Source organism: Oncorhynchus masou, chromosome 9 (assembly GCF_036934945.1).
Source record: "Oncorhynchus masou masou isolate Uvic2021 chromosome 9, UVic_Omas_1.1, whole genome shotgun sequence".
Taxonomy (NCBI): Eukaryota; Metazoa; Chordata; class Actinopteri; order Salmoniformes; family Salmonidae; genus Oncorhynchus; species Oncorhynchus masou.
In genome coordinates, this window is record NC_088220.1 from 16015573 (window position 1) to 16041386 (window position 25814).

The 25814-nt window shown below is 44.1% G+C and overlaps 1 pseudogene; it reads right to left on the reverse strand.

Moving 5' to 3' along the window:
• Positions 1-25814, reverse strand: part of LOC135545571 (glutamate receptor 1-like) — a 159046-nt pseudogene that overhangs the window by 15534 nt on the left and 117698 nt on the right.

Consider the following 25814-nt stretch of genomic DNA (forward strand, 5'->3'; position numbering starts at 1 on the left):
TCATAAGGAAGGTGAACTCATAGTTAGTCATTTTATAATATGATTATACTATATTTAGAAAGCATATAAGTCATTTGAAGTCTTATTTATAGTTTCTCTGAATAGGAAATGCATCATAAAAATATTTAATTTTATCATATTTGTACTGTTAATTTGAGCTTGTGTCCTCAAAAGTGACTATACCTCAGCAATGTATTTAAAAACAAATGACCAGAAAGGTGGGATTTAAACCTTTATTGGAATATGCAGCATTATTAGTTTCTGTTTATGTCCCTCTCATGATAAATAATTACTTTTGGGATTACGTAGATTACATTTAAGAGGTTAAAGCTGGTCCAGCACCATCCTTCATTGTTACACCGTGATCTGTTTCACCTGTACTTGTGCTTGTCTCTACCCTCCTCCAGGTGTTGCTCATCTTCCACATTATCCCCTGGGTACTTATACCTGTGTTCTCTGTTTGTCTGTTGCCAGGTTGTCTTGTTTGTCAAGTCAACCAGTGTTTTTTCTCAGCTCCTGCTTTTCCCCAGTCTCACTTTTTCTCGCTTTCCTGGTTTTGACCTTTGCCTGTCCTGACTCTGAGCCCGCCTGCCTGACCACACTGCCTGTCCCTGACTCTGAGCCTGCCTGCCATCCTATACCTTTGCCACTACTCTGGATTATCAACCCCTGCCTGCCTTGACTTGTGGTTTGCCTGCCCCTGTTGCTGTAATAAACATTGTTACTTCAACAGTCTGCATTTGGGTCTTACCTGAAACGTGATAGTACAAACTGGCCGTGACTGACCCAGCAGACTTAGCCCAGCTCCGCAACGCCATCTCCTCCCAGGAATGATCATTAGTAACACAAGGAGTTGCTTCGCAGTCTGATGGAAGGGTTCCAGGAAGTGGCCGAACGTCACAACCTAGCATTGGACGCATTGCGGGGGAAATTCCGTGGGCTGCCTATCAGGCAACCTACCATGACAGTAACCTCCCAGCCCCCAAGTAACCAGGCTGGTAGCAGCACCGTCACCCTGGTTTCCCGGGAACGCCACTTACCGGAGTGCTATGATGGCGATTCCAATACCTGTCGGGCCTTTCTCTCCCAGTGCTCCCTCGTTTTCGAGCTGCAACCTTCTTCGTTCCCCTCGGACAGCTCGAAGATAGCGTACAATATTACGCTGACGTCCGGGAAGGCACTCGCCTAGGCCACAGCGGTGAGGGAGCAACAATCCACCGTCTGCCTCAGTCTGGACGTATTCGTGATGGAGGTGAGAAAAGTTTGAGGCTACAATTTCCCGGGAGAGAGGCTGCCTGGAAGTTACTCCAGCAGGACTCCCTCAGTGTGGCAGACTATGAACCCAGAAGTTACTCCAGCTTCGGCAGGACTCCCTCATTGTGGCAGACTATGAACGCAGAAGTTAATCCAGCTTCGGCAGGACTCACTCAGTGTGGCAGACTATGAACGCAGAAGTTAATCCAGCTTCGGCAGGACTCACTCAGTGTGGCAGACTATGAACCCAGAAGTTACTCCAGCTTGGCAGGACTCCCTCAGTGTGGCAGACTATGAACCCAGAAGTTACTCCAGCTTCGGCAGGACTCCCTCAGTGTGGCAGACTATGCGGTGGATTTCCGCACACTAGTAGCGGAGCGTGCCTGGAACCCGGAAGCGCTGTTCGACACGTTCCTGCACAGATTATCAGAGGAAGTAAAGGATGAGCTTGCAGCCCGGGAACTACCGACGGATCTCGACTCACTCATCCCTTTAACCATCCGGATCGATGGACGGCAACAGGAACGTAGCCAATTGCGGTCCCAAACACTCACTCAAGGATCCCACCTTGCATCTGATGAACTCCGGAAGTCCCCGAGAGCATCTGGACATACCTGAGTTCCTCCATGAGCCTGCAAAGACTAACGATATGCCTCTTCGCGAGCTGATGCAGCCCGGCAGGGCTAGGCTGTCTCCAGCCGAACGCGTATGCAGACTTAAAATCCAGAGTTGTCTGTATTGCGGTAATGCCGGTCATTATGTGTCTACCTGTCCCTTCAAGAGACTCCCCCTACTCACCCCCCTCTCCATGCCACCCTGTTGTGGGGCAACCAGTCCAAGTCTCTCCAGATACTCTTCGACTTAAGGGCCGATATGAGTCTTATGGATGTTACCCTGGCGCCCGAGCTGGGCATCCCTACTCAACAGCTCTCCATTACCATAAATGTTAGAACGCTGGACGGGCGCTCTATAGGCCGGGTCACCCACCATACCACCACCATCATAGTGAGATGATCCACAGTGAGATGATCCAATTCCTGCTAATTGAGTCTCAGCAGGTACCTTTGGTATTGGGATTCTCTTGGCTACAGCGACACAATTCTTTGATTGACTGGTCTACTGGTGCCATCATGGGCTGAAGCTCATTTTGCCACACTAATTGCCTGAAATCAGTTCTGACTGATTGGAAATTGTCCCGAACCTCTCCGCCATTTCCGCGGAGTACCAGGACCTCCTGGAGGGGTTCAGTAAGGCCCGGGCCACTTCACTTTCGCAACACCGACCGGTAGCCAAGGATCTTTAGCCAGGTGCGCTGGAACGCTGCTATAGTCCCACGGCCGAGACCTTTTCCCCCTGCTCCAGAGTCATTAGACCCTCTGCTGTTCGTCCTCTGTTGCCCTGTACCCTCCGAATACTTCCTACTTGTGTCATGTGTCATGTGTCTAGTCTAAACCCATGTCTCACAGCCCTTTGTCAACAATATTCATTGTTGGTGCAATTCACATCTCTGGATAAGGCTTAAAATACAAGATAAAATCCTGTGTCATGATGTTGCCCTCTTTGAGTACATTGAGCACCATCCCCCGCTCTCTGCTTCTACAACCAGACTGCTGTGGGCAGAGTGAGGTCGTAAATTCCTAAGGAAGACCCTGCCTCATGGACACACAGTTATAGAGAGTAGTTTTATGGAGACAAAGGAAATCCTTCCACCTCACAGAACGTGAGGTGCGAACAAATTTCATGTTCCAGGGAAAGTGTAAAAGATCGGTGAATAATCCAGCTACGAACTGGCGCGTTTTTCACAACTTGGGAAGCTCAATGGAGACGGTGTGGCCACATTACCATAACGCTGTTTATATAATAGCCTCAGATATGAGGTTACATGTAATTGTTGTATAAAATGAATGAGTGAGTATGATACTGTTTGTATAATGGTGTAATATGATTGTGGACTGTTTAATGAAGAAAAATACAATTCCCTTTTGATTTGAACTAAATCAGAAGACCGCCCCTGAGCCCAGTTAGGGCCAGACATCCTGAGACAGCCCTCGTCTGCCATTCTGAATAAAAACCCACTTTGAGAAATTATCAGCAGACCATGTTTTTCTCCAGTAGGAGGGGGACTAAAGGTTGCATACCATTGCTGAATCTTTTAACCATACCATGTGGTAAAAACTCTTAGACTATCGATACCGGCAGAATAAGAACAAGTCTTTGATACTAATTACTAGTCTGCAGCTTGGAATTCGACATCATTGAACGGGAAGAACGACAACCGCCGAAACATCCATTCTATAACGAATGTCACTTTGAACTATCCCCTCTAACCAAGACAGAGAGAGAGAGGAAGAGAGACGGACAATTCTGCAAAATAAATGAACTTTTCACCAGCGACCAAGACGACACACTGAGCGTAAATATATATATTGATTGCAATTGTTCCCCACTGAGTGAGCGTTCATGTGTAAGGATTAGCATTTCAATTGTTATAATTATCACTCTGTAGTGACTCCAGTCGACCCCCCACTCTCCTCACTGTATTTGTGCAGATAACCAACAATTTACGACGTTTGGAATGAGACTAACGTGAGGTAAAATAGATAAATCATTAATCGGAAGACTATTGATCAGATATGAAAATATCTGAAAGGTTATATTGGGAAATTATAATATTGTAATCTGAATACTTTCCTTGGTGCCCCTACTTCCTAGTTAATCACTGTTACACAATTAATTACTTTGATAGCGTTATACTAATTACAGGGAATCTTTGGTAAAACTATGTCTTCAATTTAATGATAGTAAAGACACGGCACCTGCTATGTCACATGATTGCCCTAGATGTATGAGTGTTTAATGTGTTGATGTTTCCATTGTTCTGGTTGATATCTGTAGTGGAGATGACTTCAACAGTATAATGTGTTGATGTTTCCATTGTTCTGGTTGATAACTAGTGGAGATGACTTCAACAGTATAATGTGTTGATGTTTCCATTGTTCTGGTTGATAACTAGTGGAGATGACTTCAACAGTATAATGTGTTGATGTTTCCATTGTTCTGGTTGATAACTGTAGTGGAGATGACTTCAACAGTATAATGTGTTGATGTTTCCATTGTTCTGGTTGATAACTAGTGGAGATGACTTCAACAGTATAATGTGTTGATGTTTCCATTGTTCTGGTTGATAACCAAATCAAAATCAAATCAAATCAAATTTATTTGTCACATACACATGGTTAGCAGATGTTAATGCGAGTGTAGCGAAATGCTTGTGCTTCTAGTTCCGACAATGCAGTAATAACCAACAAGTAATCTAACTAACAATTCCTAAACTACTGTCTTATACACAGTGTAAGGGGATAAAGAATATGTACATAAGGATATATGAATGAGTGATGGTACAGAGCAGCATAGGCAAGATACAGTAGATGGTATCGAGTACAGTATATACATATGAGATGAGTATGTAAACAAAGTGGCATAGTTAAAGTGGCTAGTGATACATGTATTACATAAGGATGCAGTCAATGATATAGAGTACAGTATATACGTATGCATATGAGATGAATAATGTAGGGTAAGTAACATTATATAAGGTAGCATTGTTTAAAGTGGCTAGTGATATATTTACATCATTTCCCATCAATTCCCATTATTAAAGTGGCTGGAGTTGAGTCAGTGTCAGTGTGCTGGCAGCAGCCACTCAATGTTAGTGGTGGCTGTTTAACAGTCTGATGGCCTTGAGATAGAAGCTGTTTTTCAGTCTCTCGGTCCCAGCTTTGATGCACCTGTACTGACCTCGCCTTCTGGATGATAGCGGGGTGAACAGGCAGTGGAGATGACTTCAACAGTATAATGTGTTGATGTTTCCATTGTTCTGGTTGATAACTGTAGTGGAGATGACTTCAACAGTATAATGTGTTGATGTTTCCATTGTTCTGGTTGATAACTGTAGTGGAGATGACTTCAACAGTATAATGTGTTGATGTTTCCATTGTTCTGGTTGATAACTGTAGTGGAGATGACTTCAACAGTATAATGTGTTGATGTTTCCATTGTTCTGGTTGATAACTAGTGGAGATGACTTCAACAGTATAATGTGTTGATGTTTCCATTGTTCTGGTTGATAACTAGTGGAGATGACTTCAACAGTATAATGTGTTGATGTTTCTATTGTTCTGGTTGATAACTAGTGGAGATGACTTCAACAGTATAATGTGTTGATGTTTCCATTGTTCTGGTTGATAACTAGTGGAGATGACTTCAACAGTATAATGTGTTGATGTTTCCATTGTTCTAGTTGATAACTGTAGTGGAGATGACTTCAACAGTATAATGTGTTGATGTTTCCATTGTTCTGGTTGATAACTAGTGGAGATGACTTCAACAGTATAATGTGTTGATGTTTCCATTGTTCTGGTTGATAACTAGTGGAGATGACTTCAACAGTATAATGTGTTGATGTTTCCATTGTTCTGGTTGATAACTGTAGTGGAGATGACTTCAACAGTATAATGTGTTGATGTTTCCATTGTTCTGGTTGATAACTAGTGGAGATGACTTCAACAGTATAATGTGTTGATGTTTCCATTGTTCTGGTTGATAACTGTAGTGGAGATGACTTCAACAGTATAATGTGTTGATGTTTCCATTGTTCTGGTTGATAACTGTAGTGGAGATGACTTCAACAGTATAATGTGTTGATATTTCCATTGTTCTGGTTGATAACTAGTGGAGATGACTTCAACAGTATAATGTGTTGATGTTTCCATTGTTCTGGTTGATAACTGTAGTGGAGATGACTTCAACAGTATAATGTGTTGATGTTTCCATTGTTCTGGTTGATAACTGTAGTGGAGATGACTTCAACAGTATAATGTGTTGATGTTTCCATTGTTCTGGTTGATAACTAGTGGAGATGACTTCAACAGTATAATGTGTTGATGTTTCCATTGTTCTGGTTGATAACTGTAGTGGAGATGACTTCAACAGTATAATGTGTTGATGTTTCCATTGTTCTGGTTGATAACTAGTGGAGATGACTTCAACAGTTTAATGTGTTGATGTTTCCATTGCTCTGGTTGATAACTGTAGTGGAGATGACTTCAACAGTATAATGTGTTGATGTTTCCATTGTTCTGGTTGATAACTAGTGGAGATGACTTCAACAGTATAATGTGTTGATGTTTCCATTGTTCTGGTTGATAACTGTAGTGGAGATGACTTCAACAGTATAATGTGTTGATGTTTCCATTGTTCTGGTTGATAACTAGTGGAGATGACTTCAACAGTAGAAAATGTTCATTTCCAATCAAAGTACTACAAAATGGGCTCAATTCAAATTCATTTTAAACAACTCTCAGGAATGCACATCAGAACCTACAGAGAGCACTTAAACAAACCAACCTACACAAACCACCAATCATTGAGATCTAACAGATGAGGACCATGTATAGGAAGAGACAGATCCATATGAGAGACATTCAGATGAGAGGACCATGTATAGGAAGAGACAGATCCCTATGAGAGACATTCAGATGAGAGGACCATGTAGAGGAAGAGACAGATCCCTATGAGAGACATTCAGATGAGATGACCATGTATAGGAAGAGACAGATCCCTATGAGAGACATTCAGATGAGAGGACCATGTATAGGAAGAGACAGATCCCTATGAGAGACATTCAGATGAGAGGACCATGTATAGGAAGAGACAGATCCCTATGAGAGACATTCAGATGAGAGGACCATGTATAGGAAGAGACAGATCCCTATGAGAGACATTCAGATGAGAGGACCATGTATAGGAAGAGACAGATCCCTATGAGAGACATTCAGATGAGAGGACCATGTATAGGAAGAGACAGATCCCTATGAGAGACATTCAGATGAGAGGACCATGTATAGGAAGAGACAGATCCCTATGAGAGACATTCAGATGAGAGGACCATGTAGAGGAAGAGACAGATCCCTATGAGAGACATTCAGATGAGAGGACCATGTAGAGGAAGAGACAGATCCCTATGAGAGACATTCAGATGAGAGGACCATGTATAGGAAGAGACAGATCCCTATGAGAGACATTCAGATGAGAGGACCATGTATAGGAAGAGACAGATCCCTATGAGAGACATTCAGATGAGAGGACCATGTATAGGAAGAGACAGATCCCTATGAGAGACATTCAGATGAGAGGACCATGTAGAGGAAGAGACAGATCCCTATGAGAGACATTCAGATGAGAGGACCATGTATAGGAAGAGACAGATCCCTATGAGAGACATTCAGATGAGAGGACCATGTATAGGAAGAGACAGATCCCTATGAGAGACATTCAGATGAGAGGACCATGTATAGGAAGAGACAGATCCCTATGAGAGACATTCAGATGAGAGAGAGAGAAAGATATATCCTCTGTTCAGGAGGCATGGGATTAGAGGAAGATTGTGCTTGCTTTCATATACAGTATACACATTCTCACACACACACACACACACACACACACACACACACACACACACACACACACACACACACACACACACACACACACACACACACACACACACACACACACACACACACACACACACACACACACACACACACACACACACACACAATGCTTTATTAGACTGAATCCATTATTCATTATGGAATGATTTTGACCAGTGGACTGAGAAATTGTTATTGTGACTGGTAGCGAACGCTCTGTGTGTGTGGCAGGTAGCATTGTAAGTGACAGTGTTGATTTATTTCAGGCTAGCAGTGCAGCGGTAACACCGGCCGACCGAGCAGGAGAGAAGAGGAGACAAGTCCTCTAGGGAAACACAAACACACACGCAAAGTTTCTGTTGTTCTCACACAAAAAATGAGGAAACACACAGTTGGCTTTGGTTGACTTTGTTTGTTAGAGAATCACACCTTGGTCTTGTGTGGTTAGTGTGTGTGTGTGTTTTCTGCTGTCAGCATGAAAGGAATGAGGCTTGTGAAATAATGACTGAAGAAAGAGAAATGGATATCGTCTGCTCAGCAGGCATGAGATGACATGAATATATGCAGACACACACACATGAACGCATGTACTCACTCACACACACACACAAACACGCACTCACACAAACTCACTCACTCACACACGCACGCACATACACGCCCGCCTGCATGCAATGTCTGCCAGATCAGTTCATCACTAAATACAGAGCGACAGAGAAAGAGAGGGAGGGAGAGATCTAAAAAGGAGGGATGAGGAGAGGAGAATAGGACATGAGAGATCTATGAAAGGGAGGGAGAATGGGGAAAGAGAGAAGAGGACATAGAAGGTGGGCAGAGAGGAACATGTGGAGGATATGAGGGAAGAAATGAGGAGGTGGAGAATATGAGGGAAGATGGAGGAGAGAGGCTAGAGGGATTTAAGGGGGCAGATCCCTGCTCCTTTAGCCACCTGTCTACAGAGATACACAGAGAGGGGAGGATAGAGGAGAGGAGAGAGGTAGGAGTGAGGGGAGGGAGAGGGAGGAGAGGACAGAGGGGAGGAGAGGACAGAGGGGCAGGGAGGGGAGAGCAGAGAGGAGGGGAGAGCAGAGAGGGCAGAGGGGAGGAGAGGACAGCAGAGAGCAGAGAGGAGGGGAGAGCAGAGCAGAGCAGAGAGAAGAGAGAGGAGAGTCATGGATGGGAGATTTAGGATCTCTGAGTGACAGGGGTGACATTTACAAAGAGCACAGTAAACAAAGGATTTATAGAGAATAAATAGCAGAGAGAGAGATCACACACAGGTAGGCACACAAACAAACACACAGGTAGGCACACAAACAGGTAGGCACACAAACACACAGGATCACACACCCATGCACACACATCCGCACACGTACACATTCGTACGCACACACCCACAGCCCTGTCTCTACAGAGCTCTAGGCAGACATACCTTAAGAGCCAGCCAATCAGAATGCATTAAGGAACAGACAACGGGAGGGGAATTTATGGCTGTCTCTGGATGCATTCCATATAGCACCCTATATAGTGCACTACTATAGGCCCTGTTCAAAAGTAGTGCACTACATAGGCAATAGGGTGCCATTTCGGATGCAGTCCATGTCTCTCTTCAGACGGCAAGGTGTGGAAATGAAACGCCACAGCGCTGATTAATACCAGCTGAACATCGTTAAGGTCTTTGTGAACTCGTTGTCTCTGATTAAATGGAAGACAGTACAGGCAGCTTAAAGAATCACTGTCTCTCCTCACAGATGTAAAACAAACATTCTGTTCTCTTGAGTGACCACATAAAAATAGACAAAACTGGTCAAAAACAAAGTTTAAGCATTTTAAAAACCAGCCCAACAAAGACTGACTGTGGCTCTTCAGAAGACTGCCCTTGTATGGAACTATGGACACGTAAGTTGAGTTTGGTGAAGGAAGCCCTCTCTGGAGTCCAGATGTCCACACATGAAGTAATGGGCCAGCTCATCTGGGAACGATGAGTACAGTAGATTGTATACGTTCATGTACTGTACCGCTGCTGTCGACCCCAGAGGGGAGCGAGAGAGAGAGAGAGAGAGTATGTTTACACTTGCTTTGGCAATGTAAACATATGTTTCCCATGCCAATAAAGCCCCTTAAATTGAAATTTAATTGAGAGAGAGATTACATTCTCCTTCATTGGACAGACTGGCAGATCCATATTTACTGGAGTGGTGTGTTCTATAATGCTTTGAGAGCACATTCTGCACGTCTGTGTGTGTGTTTGCTATGCTAGCTTAGCAGCATGCTGTAAATGCCACCAGCTGAAGGGTAATAGCAGAAACAAAAGGGACAGAGGAAGGCCTTTGATTTACCGAATCTGGTCCCCATACTGCAAGGCTCTTGGAATCACAATCTCTCTCCATTGGTCCAGTGAGTCAGTCAGTGGCTTGGAAGACACTGGTGATGATGCTATTCCTCTCCCCTCTTCTTCCCCCACTCTCCCTTTTCTCTCCTCCTCTCCTCCTTTTCCTCCACTCCCCTCATCTCCTCTCCCCTCACTCTCCCTTTTCTGTCCTCCTCTCCTTCCCTCTCCTTCTCTCCTCCTTTTCCTCCACTCCCCTCATCTTCTCTCCCCTCCTCCTCTCAGTAGGTCTCTCTGGTGTCCCTGAGAGAGAGTCAACCTTTCTGTGTCTCTAATTTCAGACACTTTATTGAGATTGTTAATTGGTGACCTTTAGAGAGGGGGACCGACGGTGGCACTGTTGATCAATGCTCTCACTCCGGGGGGAGCCAGACAGAGCTAGTGACATTACTTAATACACACTATCGACCCAGCCACCCTTCAGCGCAGTTCACTTCGGAGTGGACAGAGTTTAGTTGGTGAAAGTGTTTTCCTTGTGTTTTCTTTGTGATGGTTGGATTGGCACCATGTGGGGGCTCCTGAGTGGCACGGTGGTCTAAGACACTGCATCTCAGTGCAAGAGGCGTCACTGCAGTACCTGGTTCAAATCCAGGATGCCTCACATCCGGCTGTGATTGGTCCCTTAGGATGGCGCACAGCGTCATCAGGGTTTGGCCGGGTAGGCCACCATTGTAAAAAATAATTTGTTCTTAACTGACTTGACTAGTTAATAAAGGTTACATACAGATCTGGGACCTGACTATATTAAAAAGAGAGATACCTTCAATGAGGTCATAGTTTTTGCTTCTCTAGTTTTGAAGCATTTTAAAATGGCACTTCTATCCCACTGTAGGCTTGTGACACACAAGCAGTGTAACTGAAAGAGTAGGACTACGGAAGCGTCTGTCTGGGACTGTTAAGTATTCAATGACAGCTGACATCATGTAAAGTGTTCTGTGATGACAATGATCATGAAAGTAGAGAACTTCTTTAGTCCTGTTTTATCTAACAGACAGACAGACAGACAGACAGACAGTTATACAGAGAGACAGAGGGACAGACAGACTGATAAACAGACAGAGGGACTGACAGACAGACAGAGAGAAGGACAGACTGACAGGCAGAGGGACTGACAGACAGAGGTACTGATAGACAGAGAGACATACATACAGATTGGGACAATAATTTAGCCCTGGCATCTTGGTAGGGGGGCGGGCTGTTGCCCACTGTTCAGCTTAGTATAACAGAACATTTAACAGGCCCATGGATCACCAACCATGTCACCTTTTTCATGTTTTATTCTGAAATGAAGTAAAACATTTTGTGGGTGTAACGGTTTTCTTGAGTCGAAGGAGAGGCGGACCAAAATGCAGCGTGGTTTCTATTCATGGTTCTTTAATAAAGAAAAACTATACATGAATAGACTAACAAAAACCAATAACCGTGAGAAAACCTAAACAGCCCTATCTGGTGCAGAGACAGGAACAATCACCTACAAAACCAAACACCGAACAGGCTACCTGAATATGGTTCCCAATCAGAGACAATGACTAACACCTCCCTCTGATTGAGAACCATATCAGGCCAAACATAGAAATAGACAAACTAGACATGTAACATAGAATGCCCACTCAGATCACACCCTGACCAAACAAAACATAGAAACATACAAAGCAAACTATGGTCAGGGTGTGACAGTGGGTGTCATTTTCTACCAGCCACTCAACAACAAAAAATGTATCTAGCCCATCTGGCATTTGCCAGAATGACCAGGTAGCCAATCTGTGCCTGGGAGTCTGGTTACATCATGTGTAACTGCCACTAAGTCACAGCCTGGCCTGGCATGAACTAATTACCTTTTGTGTGGGTGGGGAGGGGGGCTGAATGATGGGGTGTTGTGTCAATTGAGTCTCTGTATTTATGTGGAAGCAGCAGCACCAAGTCAAATTTCCCTTCGGGGACAATAAAGTATATCATACCATCATATAATATATCCAATCTACACCAGATTTAGCTCACTTCATTTGGATAGTCCATCTGTAGATGCTCTACAGCAGGGGTACTCAACTCCCACCCTATGAGGTCTGGAGCCTGCATGTTCTTTGTTCTACCTGATAGTTCATTGAACACACCTGGTGTCCCAGGTCTAGATCAGTCCCTGATTAGAGGGGAATCACCCACCTGGTGTCCCAGGTCTAAATCAGTCCCTGATTAGAGGGGAATCACCCACCTGGTGTCCCAGGTCTAAATCAGTCCCTGATTAGAGGGGAATCACCCACCTGGTGTCCCAGGTCTAAATCAGTCCCTGGTTTTAGAGGGGAATCACCCACCTGGTGTCCCAGGTCTAAATCAGTCCCTAATTAGAGGGGAACAATGAAAACATGCAGTGGAACTGGCTTCCAGGTCCAGAGTTAGTTTGAGGGCTCTACAGACTATCAGGGACATTTCAACGAACTATCTACTAGCCCTAACCCTAACCTTAACCTTTATCCTAACCCTAAACTTAGCCCTTACCCTTATTCTAAACCTATCCCTAAATGTAACCTTAACCTTAGCTAAGCCTTAGCAACAGATAGTTTGTTGATAGATTCACCCTCTATAGAGCATCTACAGATGGAAAATCCAGATGATCCAAATAAAGTGATGACCCAGATCTACCCATTGTATTTCTACACATTGTATTTCTACATCAGATTTACCCATTGTATTTCTACACATTGTATTTCTACCTCAGATCTACCCATTGTATTTCTACATCAGATCTACCCATCATATTTCTAAGTGGAATTCTTACCTGGGTGAGATGTCACATCCCTGCTGCATGAAGGCTCCCAGGGAGAACCAGAGAGAGTTGAAGATGCCAAACTCGTTGGTCTGTTCCTGATTCTGCTGGTTCTGGCCTGGCTGACCAGGGTTCTGCCCCGACTGTAACCCAGCACCGGGCCCCGTCGGCTGGGTTGGGGTCTGGGGGTCGGCCTCCTCCTCATAGTCCTCTGCGTGCCACTCGTAGGGGCTGAAGCGGCTCACCAGGAACAGGACCACGCTCACACCGATGTAGGCGAACACGATACACATCCAGATCTCATAGGCCAGCGGGTCCAGAAAGGAGAAGACACCTGGTTTAGACTTGGTGGGCTTCTTGATCATGATGGAGATGCCCAGAGACATGAATGGCTTGGAGAAGTCGATCACTTCTTCTCGGACCAGGGTGATGGTCAGTGGGGCCACCGCCACGTCTGCTTTCTGGAGGAGAGAAGGGGAGAAGGGGAGGAACAGAGGTAGATAGAGAGGAAGGGAGGGAGGGAGGTAGAGAGAGAGGTAGGGAGGGAAGGAGGTAGAGAGGGAGGAACAGAGGTAGATAGAGAGGAAGGGAAGGAGGGAGGGAGGTAGAGAGAGAGAGGTAGGGAGGGAAGGAGGTAGAGAGGGAGGAACAGAGGTAGATAGAGAGGGAGGGAGAGAGGGAGGGAGGTAGAGAGAGGTAGGGAGGGAAGGAGGGAGAGAGGGAGGAACAGAGGTAGATAGAGAGGAAGGGAAGGAGGGAGAGAGGTAGGGAGGGAAGGAGGGAGAGAGGGAGGAACAGAGGTAGGTAGAGAGGAAGGGAAGGAGGGAGAGAGAGGTTGAGAGGGAGGGAGGGAAGTAGAGAGAGAGGTAGGGAGAGAAGGAAGTAGAGAGGGAGAGAGAAAGAGACATGTTAGCAAGAAATATAGAATTGTGATGTCACATTGACCATGAAATACACTCAAGCACAAAAAATGAAAAGCATGAAAAGATTGATCAAATTAAGATCCTACATCTGTAAATAAAAACCTGTTTTCTACATCTGTAAATACATCCGTAGAGCTAGATACTGTCCAGTACAGGAGGTGTGCTGGACGAGGACAAAGAAGGAAAGAGAATACTGAAGGTAGTCATCATACATGCAGCATAAGACTGAACACACACAGAGGTTTTGTTTAACAGGAAACACTCAAATCCTGACCTTGATTTCCTGTAGACCCTGTTCTCCCACCCTCAGACACACACCAATCTCCCCATAGCATGACAAAGACCCTTTCAACAGCAGAGATTGGCATCATGGTGTGCAACGTGTCCTCTTTGTTACAAATTAATTTCCTATGGATGTGTGTGTGTGTGGGCAGATTGCAGGAGATAGGACTGAACAGTTGTTCTTTAGTTACAGTACATACACTTAACCTCCCTGTCACATGCTGAAGCATTGAGCTGCCCGACTCTGAGTCACAACCAGAGAGAGAGAGAGAGAGGTACATACACTTAACCTCCCTGTCACCTCCTGAAGCATTGAGCTGCCCGACTCTGAGTCACAACCAGAGAGGGAGAGTGAGAGGGAGAGTGAGAGAGGGAGAGAGAATGAGAGAGAGAAGAAGGGGAGAGAGGGAGAGAAGGAGGGAGAGAGAGGAGAGAGAGGGAGGGAGGGAGGGAGGAGAGAGGGAGGGAGGGAGGGAGGGAGGGAGAGAGAAAGGGAGAGAGAGAGGGAGAGTCCACTGTGTATTAAGCTATTTAAAGCTTTATTGTTGAGCATTGAATACAGATTTTCTGTGAAAAAATATATACTTCTTTGAAAGGACCAACATGTTTGGCAGACAATATCGATGCAAACATTATAGTGTCAGTAAGATATTTTTTGCAGTGACATCAACATAAAAATACAATGTTTCAACTATGAACGTTAACCACTTCCAGAAACGTTATGGACACTTATGACCTCCCATTATGAGCACTTACAACCCCTCTTTACAAGCTCTAATGACCATGTTATGAGCACTCACCCCGTACACCAGCTCCCGACCATGCCGTTCCACATCTTGGTCTCGGGGTCTCTGGCTCCATACTTCCCATCTGAGACCACCTTCAGTTTGTAGTGGTATCCAACGTGCTTGGCGATCTCAGCCGCTAGCTCCACGATGTAGCCCTCGTACTTATCGTTCCCTGACAGCTGATCATGGTTCTTCTTCAGCATCACGTATGGGGATTCCTGTAGGAGAGGGGGTGTGTGTACGTTCAGGGTTGGGCTCAATTCCATTTCAATTCCAATTCAGGAAGTACACTGAAATTCCAATTCCTTTTCTCTTCAATACTTTTCAATAAGGAAAATGTATTTTCGGAATTGCCCTGAAGTGAAACCAATCGTGGATACAGTTCCAATATGATCACATTAAAGATCATTATTGGATGGATTGATAAAAGGTTAGTACCAGGGAGTGTAATGACATGAAACATTAGTATGACTGCTGGATGAACTGTTATGACAGATAGCAGGGTCCTTGTAGCAGCCGTAAGGGAAGACATGTTGCAGGAGGCAGCAGGATCAGGTGCACCAGTTTTGCTAAGTATTCAGACCCTTTGCTATGAGACTCGAAATTGAGCTCAGGTGCATCCTGTTTCCATTTATCATTCTTGAGATGCTTCTACAACTTGGAATCCACCTGTTTTAAACTCAATTGATTGGACATGATTTGGAAAGTAACACACCTGTCTTTATAGGATACCAAGGTTGACAGTGCATGTCAGAGCAAAAATCAAGCCATGAGTTCAAAGGAATTGTCCGTAGAGTTCCGAGACAGGATGGTGTCGAGGCACACATCTTGGGAAGGGTACCAACCAATTTCTGCAGCATTGATTACCAAATGGAAGAAGTTTGGAAGCACCAAGACTCTTCCTAGAGCTGGCCGCCTGGCCAAACTGACCAATCGGGGAAGAAGGGCCTTGTTCAGGGAGGTGACTAAGAACACGATCGTCACCCGATGGAGCTCCAGAGGTCCTCTGTGGAGATGGGAGAAACTTCCAGAAGGACAACCTTCTCTGCAGCACTCCACCTATCAGGCCTTTATGGTAGAGTGGCCAGACAGAAGCCACTCCTCAGTGAAAGGCACATGACAGCCCGCTTGGAGTTTGCCAAAAGGCACCTAAAGGACTCTCAGATCATGAGTAACAAGATTCTCTGGTCTGATGAAACCAAGATTGAACTCTTTGTCCTGAATGCCAAGCATCACGTCTGGAAGAAACCTGGCACCATCCCTACGGTGAAGCATGGTGGTGGCAGCATCATGCTGTGGGGATGTTTTTCAGCGGCAGGGACTGGAAGACTAGTCAGGATCAAGGGAAAGATCCCTGATGAAAACCTGCTCCAGAGCGCTGAGGACCTCAGACTGGGGTGAAGGTTGTGGTGGTTAATTTCTTTACTATCAAATGAGGAGAGACAAACTTATCACACAAGTCAGAGTTATACTTAAACTAAATCTTTAATCACTTATTAATAAGGAAGCAGGTCAATACAAAACACACATATAAAGTGAATCGATTGAGTGCTCTAAGATAATGATGGCTGGTCATGGCTGGTCAATGAGTCATGCTCAGATGATTCTTTGAGAGCCCCGAGACAAAAGTACCAAGGTATTTTATAGCCAAAATACACCCCTTTCACCTACATGACGAACAGCAGATATATAGAATGGCTCACAAGGTTAAGATCTGTATGAAAGATACCTATAATACAAAGCAGACAGTATCTGCTGGGTCAACAGTTTTCATTTTATAGAGACCAGTGTCTGTCCCTCCGTCTCCAAACTGGAACCATCACTCTCTGGTACCGTATAGAACAAAAACATTAACTCATGCTCTGGAATGCTCTTTAGGTTTTATCACCCAAAATACGTGAATCTCCTGTCAGTGTTATCTTCCAGATGCCCATCCTCAATGGAACACACACACAATAGTTAAGAATACTCTATTCTGTTGCATAAAACAACCATTTGATGCAATAAAAGTATTATAACATAGTCTTGCAATTTTCCACCATAAGGTTCACCTTCCAACAGGACAACGACCCTAAGCACACAGTCAAGTCTCTGAATGTCCTTGATTGGCCCAACCAGAGCCCAGACTTGAACCCGATCGAACATCTCTGGAGAGACCTGAAAATAGCTGTGCAGCAACGCTCCCCAACCAACCTGACGAGCTTGAGAGGATCTGCATAGAAGAATGGGAGAAACTCCCCAAATACAGGTGTGCCAAGATTCGAGGCTGTAAACGCTGCCAAAGGTGCATCAACAAAGTTCTTAGGTTAAGGGTCTGAATATTTATGTAAATGTGATATTTCAGTAGTTTTTTTTTTTTTTTTTTTTTTTACATTTGCAAACATTTCTAAAAACCTGTTTTTGCCTTGTCATCATGGGGTATTGATGAGGGACATTTTATTTTTTAAATCAATTTTATAACGCTGTAACCTAAAACATATGGAAAACATCATGGGGTCTGAATACTTTCACTGTATCACTGTCAAAATGACATAACTGATATTCAATGTAAAATGCATACCAAAATCATTCATTAAATTGTATATTAGTCACTCTATAGAATGATCTTCTACCTCATAGGTCAGGCAAATGTGTATGTGGACTTTAACCTTTAATTGCAGTGGGCTAAATCAAGGTCACAGTGTTTCTAGGTAGTCTTAAACAAATCTACTGTGAAACAGAAGTTTACACCTCACACACATGGTTATGGGCTTAAAAAAGAAGACACCTGTACCATGTCAGATAGTTGACATGTATTACATTTTGAGTTTGCTTCCCAATATTACACATCACAGAAGACTGATTTAAACGGCTTTTATGTACTCTGTGCCATCGTCTTGGAACAGCTTACAAAATACTTTTAAACTGGAAGAACCTGTCCCGATTGATCACTGATGAAGGATTTTGAGGCTGATTCCCTGACCTGTCAATGTTTTTAATTTGCTGTTTTATACTCTTTTGAATTCAATGGTTTTTACTAGAGTTTTTCATGTTGTCTGTCTGTAATTTCTGAATGACTTGGTGCTGCCTATCTTGTCCAGGGCGCTCTTGAAAACAAGATTTTAATCTCAATGAGCCCTCCTGGTTAAATAAAGGTTAACTAACTGAACTATAACAAAAAACATTTCACATAAAAACACAGGATTTTCTGCGTTTAAAAAACCCCAATGTTGATAAATTATGCAATTATGAGAAATATTAATAACATTCCACCCATGAGGTCACTAGGTCATATCACTGCAGGAAAGGGCCAAACGCTGCACCCACTCACAGGATTGAAAAGTGAAAAGAAACAATATTGAGAAACAAAATTTCTACAAGGTTTCTACAACATTTCTACAAGGTTGCGTTAAACGTTAAGGAAATAAATGTAACGCTAGTGATTATTGTAAGCTATTGTGGAATATAGATTTAACAGAAATGTAGGCTAGTTTAACTCGGGGACACATTAACAAACATTTAGAACTTAGAAACAAAAGCACTCTGAAATGTTTGTAGTTTGTAGAGCACACTAGTTGCCTGACAGATCTTTTGAGTAATATTCTGAGGAGATCTGTTCTGTTCATAGTTCATTTGATAGGTAAGTACAGATACTGGTTTTTAGAATCAGAAATATGTACTGTATATCTGAGATTGTCTATGGTATCGCCACTGAGATTTTATGTTGGGGATTTTTCTATTCAGAAAATACTGACTGAGATGTACAGTTGTATGAAAAAGCTTGGGCACCCCTGACAATTTCCATGATTTCCATTTTTTAAATAACTGGGTGTTTGGATCAGCAATTTCATTTTGATCTATGATTGATTGATTCTTCAACATTATTCCCAAGAATCTGCTTATTGAGTGGAACATGGCTTTAACAAAACATAGCCCCACAGCATGAAGGAACCCCCACCAAACTTTGGGTAGCAAGTGTTTTTCTTGGAACGCTGTGTTCTTTTGCCACCATGCATAACGTCCCTTATTATGACCAAATAACCAAATGTGCGTTTGCATACCTCAAGCGACTCTGTTTGTGGCGTGTGTGTAGAAAAGGCTTCTTCCGCATCACTCTCCCATACAGCTTCTCCTTGTGCAAAGTGCGCTGAATTGTTGAATGATGCACAGTGACACCATCTGCAGCAAGATGATGTTGTAGGTCTTTGGAGGTGGTCTGTGGGCTGTTTTTGACTATTCTCACCATCCTTCGCCTTTGCCTCTCCAACATTTTACTTGGCCTGCCACTTCTGGCCTTAACAAGAACTGTGCCTGTGGTCTTCCATTTCAGCAAGATGATGTTGTAGGTCTTTGTAGGTGGTCTGTGGGCTGTTTTTGACCATTCTCACCATTCTTCGCCTATGTTCCTCACAGTGGACACTGACAGCTTAAATCTCTGCGATAGCTTTTGTATCCTTCCTCCAAACCATAATGTTGAACAATCTTTGTTTTCAGGTCATTTGAGAGTTGTTTTGAGGCCCCCATGTTGCCACTCTTCAGAGGAGAGTCAATGAGAACAACAACTTGCAATTGGCCACCTTAAATACCTATTCTCATGATTGGATGCACTTGTCTATGAAGTTCAAGGCTTAAGGAGCTCACCAAACCAATTGTGTGATCCAATTAATCAGTGCTAAGTAGTTACAGGTATTCAAATCAACAGAATGACAAGGGTGCCCACATTTTTGCATAGCCTATTTTTCACATCTGATTTAATTTCATACAACTTAATATTGCTACACTAAAAATCTTTGTCTGGACAATACCTCAGTTCTCAGTTTTTATTAGAAAATGAATGGCATGCCACTGTGATCATTTTCTGTGATGACAGAGGGGTGCCCTAACCTTTTCATACGACTGTAACCTGTTGAGCCACAGAGGTTTATGCTGCTGATACTTGGACGGATTAAACTATAGAAAATAACTCCTTGTAACCAGATTCTTTATCATCGAACCCACAGGCCCCTCAGAAGAGGTCATTTATTAATTTAGATTTACAATACCGTTAAAATCACTGAAGATCGATATTGGATGGATTTAATATCTCTTCATTCAAAGACAATCATTGATACTCTTATTAACAGTTGTGGCTGCTTCGTGTGATGTATTGTTGTCTCTACCTTCTTGTCCTTTGTGCCCAATAATGTTTGTGCTATGTTTTGTACTGCTACCATGTTGTGCTGCTGCCATGTTGTGTTGCTACCATATTATTGTCATGTTGTTGTCTTCGGTCTCTCTATATGTAGTGTAGTGGTGTCTCTCTTGTCACGATGTGTGTTTTGTCCTATATGTTTATGTGGAAAATGTAATCCCAGCCCCCGTCCCCACAGGAGGCCTTTTGGTAAGCCGTCATTGTAAATAAGAATTTGTTCTTTAAATTAACTGACTTGACTAGTCACATAAAGGTTAAATAAAAAATAATACACAAATTATAATAGGAGAAGCACCAGACCTAATTTAAGTAGCTGACATAATATTCGCAAATATTATTCGCAAAGAGGGACATTGGAATGAGGTAATAACCATACAAATCCCTGGGGAGGTGAGACATAAAATGTTACCAGCTCATAATGTTTATCACCAGTTTCCTCAAGTTGAGACCATAGATGTGATGATGTATGTTTTATATTCAGGAGGACATATAGAGTAGCAGCTTACACAGTGATGGAATCGAATGGAGCTACTAAAGCCTTGTTCTATTGAGGAACTCTCCTGGAGAGGTATTTTAATAGGATGGTTAATGTTTGATCATTAACACATAACAATGGTGGAATAATAATTGTTAATAAGCCTACAGTTAAACCAAGAAAGATAATTAGACAATAGATCTTTAGGAATCATTAAATATTTGTCACAACGATGGAGTAGGCCTAAGGTTAGTCACTTACACAATTAGCTATTTCATGATTACATATCATTAGACTGTATGGCCTTTTCACAACCATAGTGTAGTTTTCAACCCAGAAAGATCATTATATTATATTATATTATATAAGTATGGCAGTGCTGCTTGCCCTTGTAGACTGGAGGTTCATTATGTGGACATCACAAAGACACCTGGTGAACCTGACACAGACAGGTTTATTAGTGTGTGTGTTGTGTGTGCGTGTGGGAGAGTACAGCAGACAATCACTGCCAGCCCACCTCTGTTCTGAGAGGTTATCCTATTCCTGTTCTACCAGCCAGACAACCAATTGGACCTTTTCAGAGATATTGGACATCCTAGCAAGATTACAGCTGACATGGCACCTGAGGCCCTGTACTCTCACTATTGTTTTTCTTTCTGTCTCTGTCTCTCTTGCTCTCACACACACTATGCCTCTTTTTCTTTATTTCTCTTGCTCTATACAAGGCCATTTCTAGCAAACCTGTATTGAACAAACCCAGATAGCACATGACGTTCTAAGAACCATGTGTTCCTTAGACATTGGTGAGAGTGTGGTTGTCCTATGTTTATTTTGCATACGACCTTCCCACCACATTCTGGGAATGGTGCAGGATAGTTGCTTGGCTTTGGAACATTTTCAGCACTTTTAAGGAACTTGGCAAAATAACATTATTGGTTCAAGGTTCTATTTAAAGTAATGTTCTCAAACTGTTCCAAGAAACAACGTTCTTTTGTGGGAATTTCAGTACTTCAGCATAACGTTTTCTGCAGGATTCCTTGTGGTTCTACTGAAAGTCAGGTTGTCAGAACATTAGGAAAACTTTTCATAAAAACCACAAGAAAACATTAGTAACGTTCAAAGAATGTTATGGAAAAATATATCCACTCCATTCTCAGCGTCAACAAAACTCTCTCTATCCTCTATCTTGTTAAGTTTGTTCAGGTGTGTTGGCCGCACCCACTAATCGGCCACACCTGATCTTAATGAGTGCTTGTTTACTTTGAAATGGGTTTCTTTTTGAATAGACTAAAATTAACAGCTTTTTAGCATGCCATGTTTATGAGTAAAACAAATATGGCATGCTAACTCCATCCTGGTGGATGCAATGGACTCATTTCAAGGATAGAGTACAGAAGATCATAGGTTTAAATCTCACTGGCACCGTGCCACAATAAAAAATAAATCTGTTGCATGATTAATGCCAAAGCAAATTCATTTCCAAGTGCCCTATCTGTGCTTGGAGTTCAGGACAGTTAACCCAAACTAAGCTAGCAGCGTTATTAGAAGTCTTATTGAAACATTCAGTAAACATTGTATTATTCAAAAACCTCTAAATAACGTGTAATTACTGTTCTCAGAATGTTTATAAAACCTCCCAGGAAAACGTTCAGGGAATCATAGCAAAACGTTCTCAGAACCTCCATGCAACTAAAATGTAACGTTCCCAGAGAAGGTGAAATGTTCACTTCCGTTCTCAGAACGTTTAAAAAACATTCTGTTTTACAGGTCAGGCACCGTATGGCTTCGTTCCCAGAACCAATGGAAAACCAATGACAGACGTTCCAACAACTTCCAAGGAACCAAATGTGCAAGCTGGGAACCAACTAAATAGGTAAAAATGTCAAAGAGAGATTTAGCTCTAGATGAGCTAGATGTCCAGAGCAGTAATGGTACACTTGAGGAAGTAGCGGAGGAGAACCAATACCCACAAGTCGTTTCAAGCTACAGTAGCAATTTAAGCTCAGACTGCGCACAGCGCACAAATCCTTACATTTTATATTTTATCAGCTGCTGTAGAGGCCAGTTTTCCTCTGTGTGTTATGGTAATAACTGTCCCCCTGCTGGTTACAGATGAGTGGAATGTAATCATCACTACACACAGAGCCTCTAGGTCTGGCAGAGACAGGACCCCAGGGAGGGAGTGGAGAGAAAGGTCCGTTTCAGAGCAGTTTGACAGGCCAACACACACACGCCACACTTACGCCACATATACACAGACACACAAACAAACACAAGCACGCACGCACACACACAGATAGCAGTTCCACTAGGACTCACTCCCTCACTGACCTATAATAGGTCAACAGAGACCGGCTGCCACTCAGGCGGAGAACCAACACACATACAGAACACCATGGCTTTGGACAGATCTTCTAGAAATGCACCTGATCTTCCTTCCTTACGGACCCTTTCTTCTTTCATTCCTTCCTAACATCCTAAAAACAGAGATAATCAAAGTATTTTATACAGTATCTCATGCCTGACAGTTGATGAGGGTTCTTGAACAGTGTAATAATTCCTCTTGGAAAGACAATTTAGTTGTATTCTATAGTTGCGCCCATAGTAAACATATATATACAGTTGAAGTTGGGAAGTTTACATACACTTAGGTTGGAGTCATTAAAACTCGTATTTCAACCACTCCACAAATGTCTTGTTAACAAACTATAGTTTTGTCAAGTCGGTTAGGACATCTACTTTATGCATGACACGTCATTTTTACAACAATTAAAATATTATTTCACTTATAATTCACTGTATCACAATTCCAGTGGGTCAGAAGTTTACATACACAAAGTTGACTGTGCCTTCAAACAGCTCAGAAAATTCCAGAAATGGATGTCATGGCTTTAGAAGCTTCTGATAGGCTAATTGACATCATTTGAGTCAATTGGAGGTGTACCTGTGGACGTAGTTTAAGGACATAATGACCATTGTTATGTTTGGAGGAAAAAGGGGGAGGCTTGCAAGCCGAACAACACCATTCCAACCATGAAGCACGGGGGTGGTAGCATCATGTTGTGGGGATGCTTTGCTGCAAGAGGGACTGTTGCACTTCACAAAATAGATGGCATCACAATTATGTGGATATATTGAAGCAACATCTCAAGACATCAGTCAGGAAGTTAAAGCTTGGTCGCAAATGGGTCTTCCAAATGGACAATGACCCCAAGCATACTTCCAAAGTTGTGCTTCACCTGAAATGCGTTTACAATGGTCTTGAAGGAGTCCCCACATATGCTGAGCACTTGTTGGCTGCTTTTCCTTCACTCTGTGGTATGACTCATCCCAAACCATCTCGATTTGGTTGAGGTCGGGGTACTGTGGAGGCCAGGTCATCGGATGCAGCACTCCATCACTCTCCTTCTTGGTCAAATAGTCCTTACACAGCCTGGATGTAACGGTTTTCATGTGGTGAAAGTGAGTCGGACCAAAATGCAGCGTGTAGATTGCGATCCATGTTTAATGAACAAAACGTAACACGAATCTAAATACAAATACTACAAAACAAAGAACGTAATGAACGTAATGAAAACCGAAACAGCCTATACTTGTGTAAACTAACACAGAGACAGGAACAAGGACACTAAGGACAATCACCCACGAAACACACAAAGAATATGGCTGCCTAAATATGGTTCCCAATCAGAGACAACAATAATCACATCACATAGACTAACGCTAGACATCCCACAAAACCCCAATACAAAAACACACCACAATAACCCATGTCACACCCTGGCCTGACCGAATAAATGAAGAATAAACATAATATATTTCGACCAGGGCGTGACAGAACCCCCCCGTAAGGTGCGGACTCCCGGACGCACATCAAAACAATAGGGAGGGTCCGGGTGGGCGTCTGTCCATGGTGGCGGCTCCGGCTCCGGCGCGGGACGTGGAACCCACTCTATAAATGTCTTAGTCCCCCCTCCTCGCGTCCTAGGATAGTCCACCTTCGCCGCCGACCATGGCCTAGTAGTCCTCACCCAGAACCCCACTGGACTGAGGGTCAGCTCGGGACTGAGGGGCAGCTCGGGACAGAGGGGCAGCTCGGGACTGAGGGGCAGCTCGGGACTGAGGGGCAGCTCGGGACAGAGGGGCAGCTCGGGATAGAGGGGCAGCTCGGGACAGGGGCAGCTCAGCACTGAGGGGCAGCTCAGCACTGAGGGGAAGCTCGGGACTGAGAGGAAGCCCAGCACTGAGAGGAAGCCCAGCACTGAGAGGAAGCCCAGCACTGAGAGGAAGGTCAGCACTGAGAGGAAGCTCAGGCAGGTAGTTGGCTCCGGCAGATTCTGGCTGGCTGGCGGATCTGGAAGAGTCTGGTTGACTGGCGGATCTGGAAGGGTCTGGTTGACTGGCAGATCTGGAAGAGTCTGGCTGACTGGCGGATCTGGAAGAGTCTGGCTGACTGGCGGATCTGGAAGAGTCTGGCTGACTGGCGGATCTGGAAGAGTCTGGCTGACTGGCGGATCTGGAAGAGTCTGGCTGACTGGCGGATCTGGAAGAGTCTGACTGACTGGCGGATCCTGGCAGACTGACGGATCTGGCTGCTCCATGCTGACTGGCGGCTCTGGCTGCTCCACACTGACTGGCGGCTCTGGCTGCTCCATGTAGGCTGACAGTTCTGGCGGCTTCTTACAAACTGGCAGCTCTGGCGGCTCCGTGCAGACTGGCAGATCCGTGCAGACTGGCAGATCCGTGCAGACTGGCAGCTCCTTGCAGACTGGCAGCTCCTTGCAGACTGGCATCTCTGGCTGCTTCATGCAGACTGGCAGCTCCTTTTAGACTGACAGCTCCTTGTAGACTGGCAGCTCCTTGCAGACTGACAGCTCCATGAAGACTGGCAGCTCCGGCTGCTCCATGCAGACTGACAGCTCTGGCTGCTCCTTGTAGACTGACAGCTCTGGCTGCTCCATGTATACTGACAGCCCGGGCTGCTCCATGTACACTGACAGCTCTGGCTGCTCCATGTAGACTGACAGCTCTGGCTGCTCCATGTAGACTGACAGCTCTGGCTGCTCCATGTAGACTGACAGCTCTGGGTGCTCCATGCAGACTGACAGCTCTGGCTGCTCCATGCAGACTGACAGCTCGGGCTGCGCTAAACAGGCGGGAGACTCCAGCAGCACAGGAGAGGAGGAAGGCTCTGGCTGCGCTAAACAGGCTGGAGACTCCAGCAGCGCTGGAAAGGAGAAAGGCTCCGGTAGCGCTGAACAGGCGGGAGGCTCCGGCA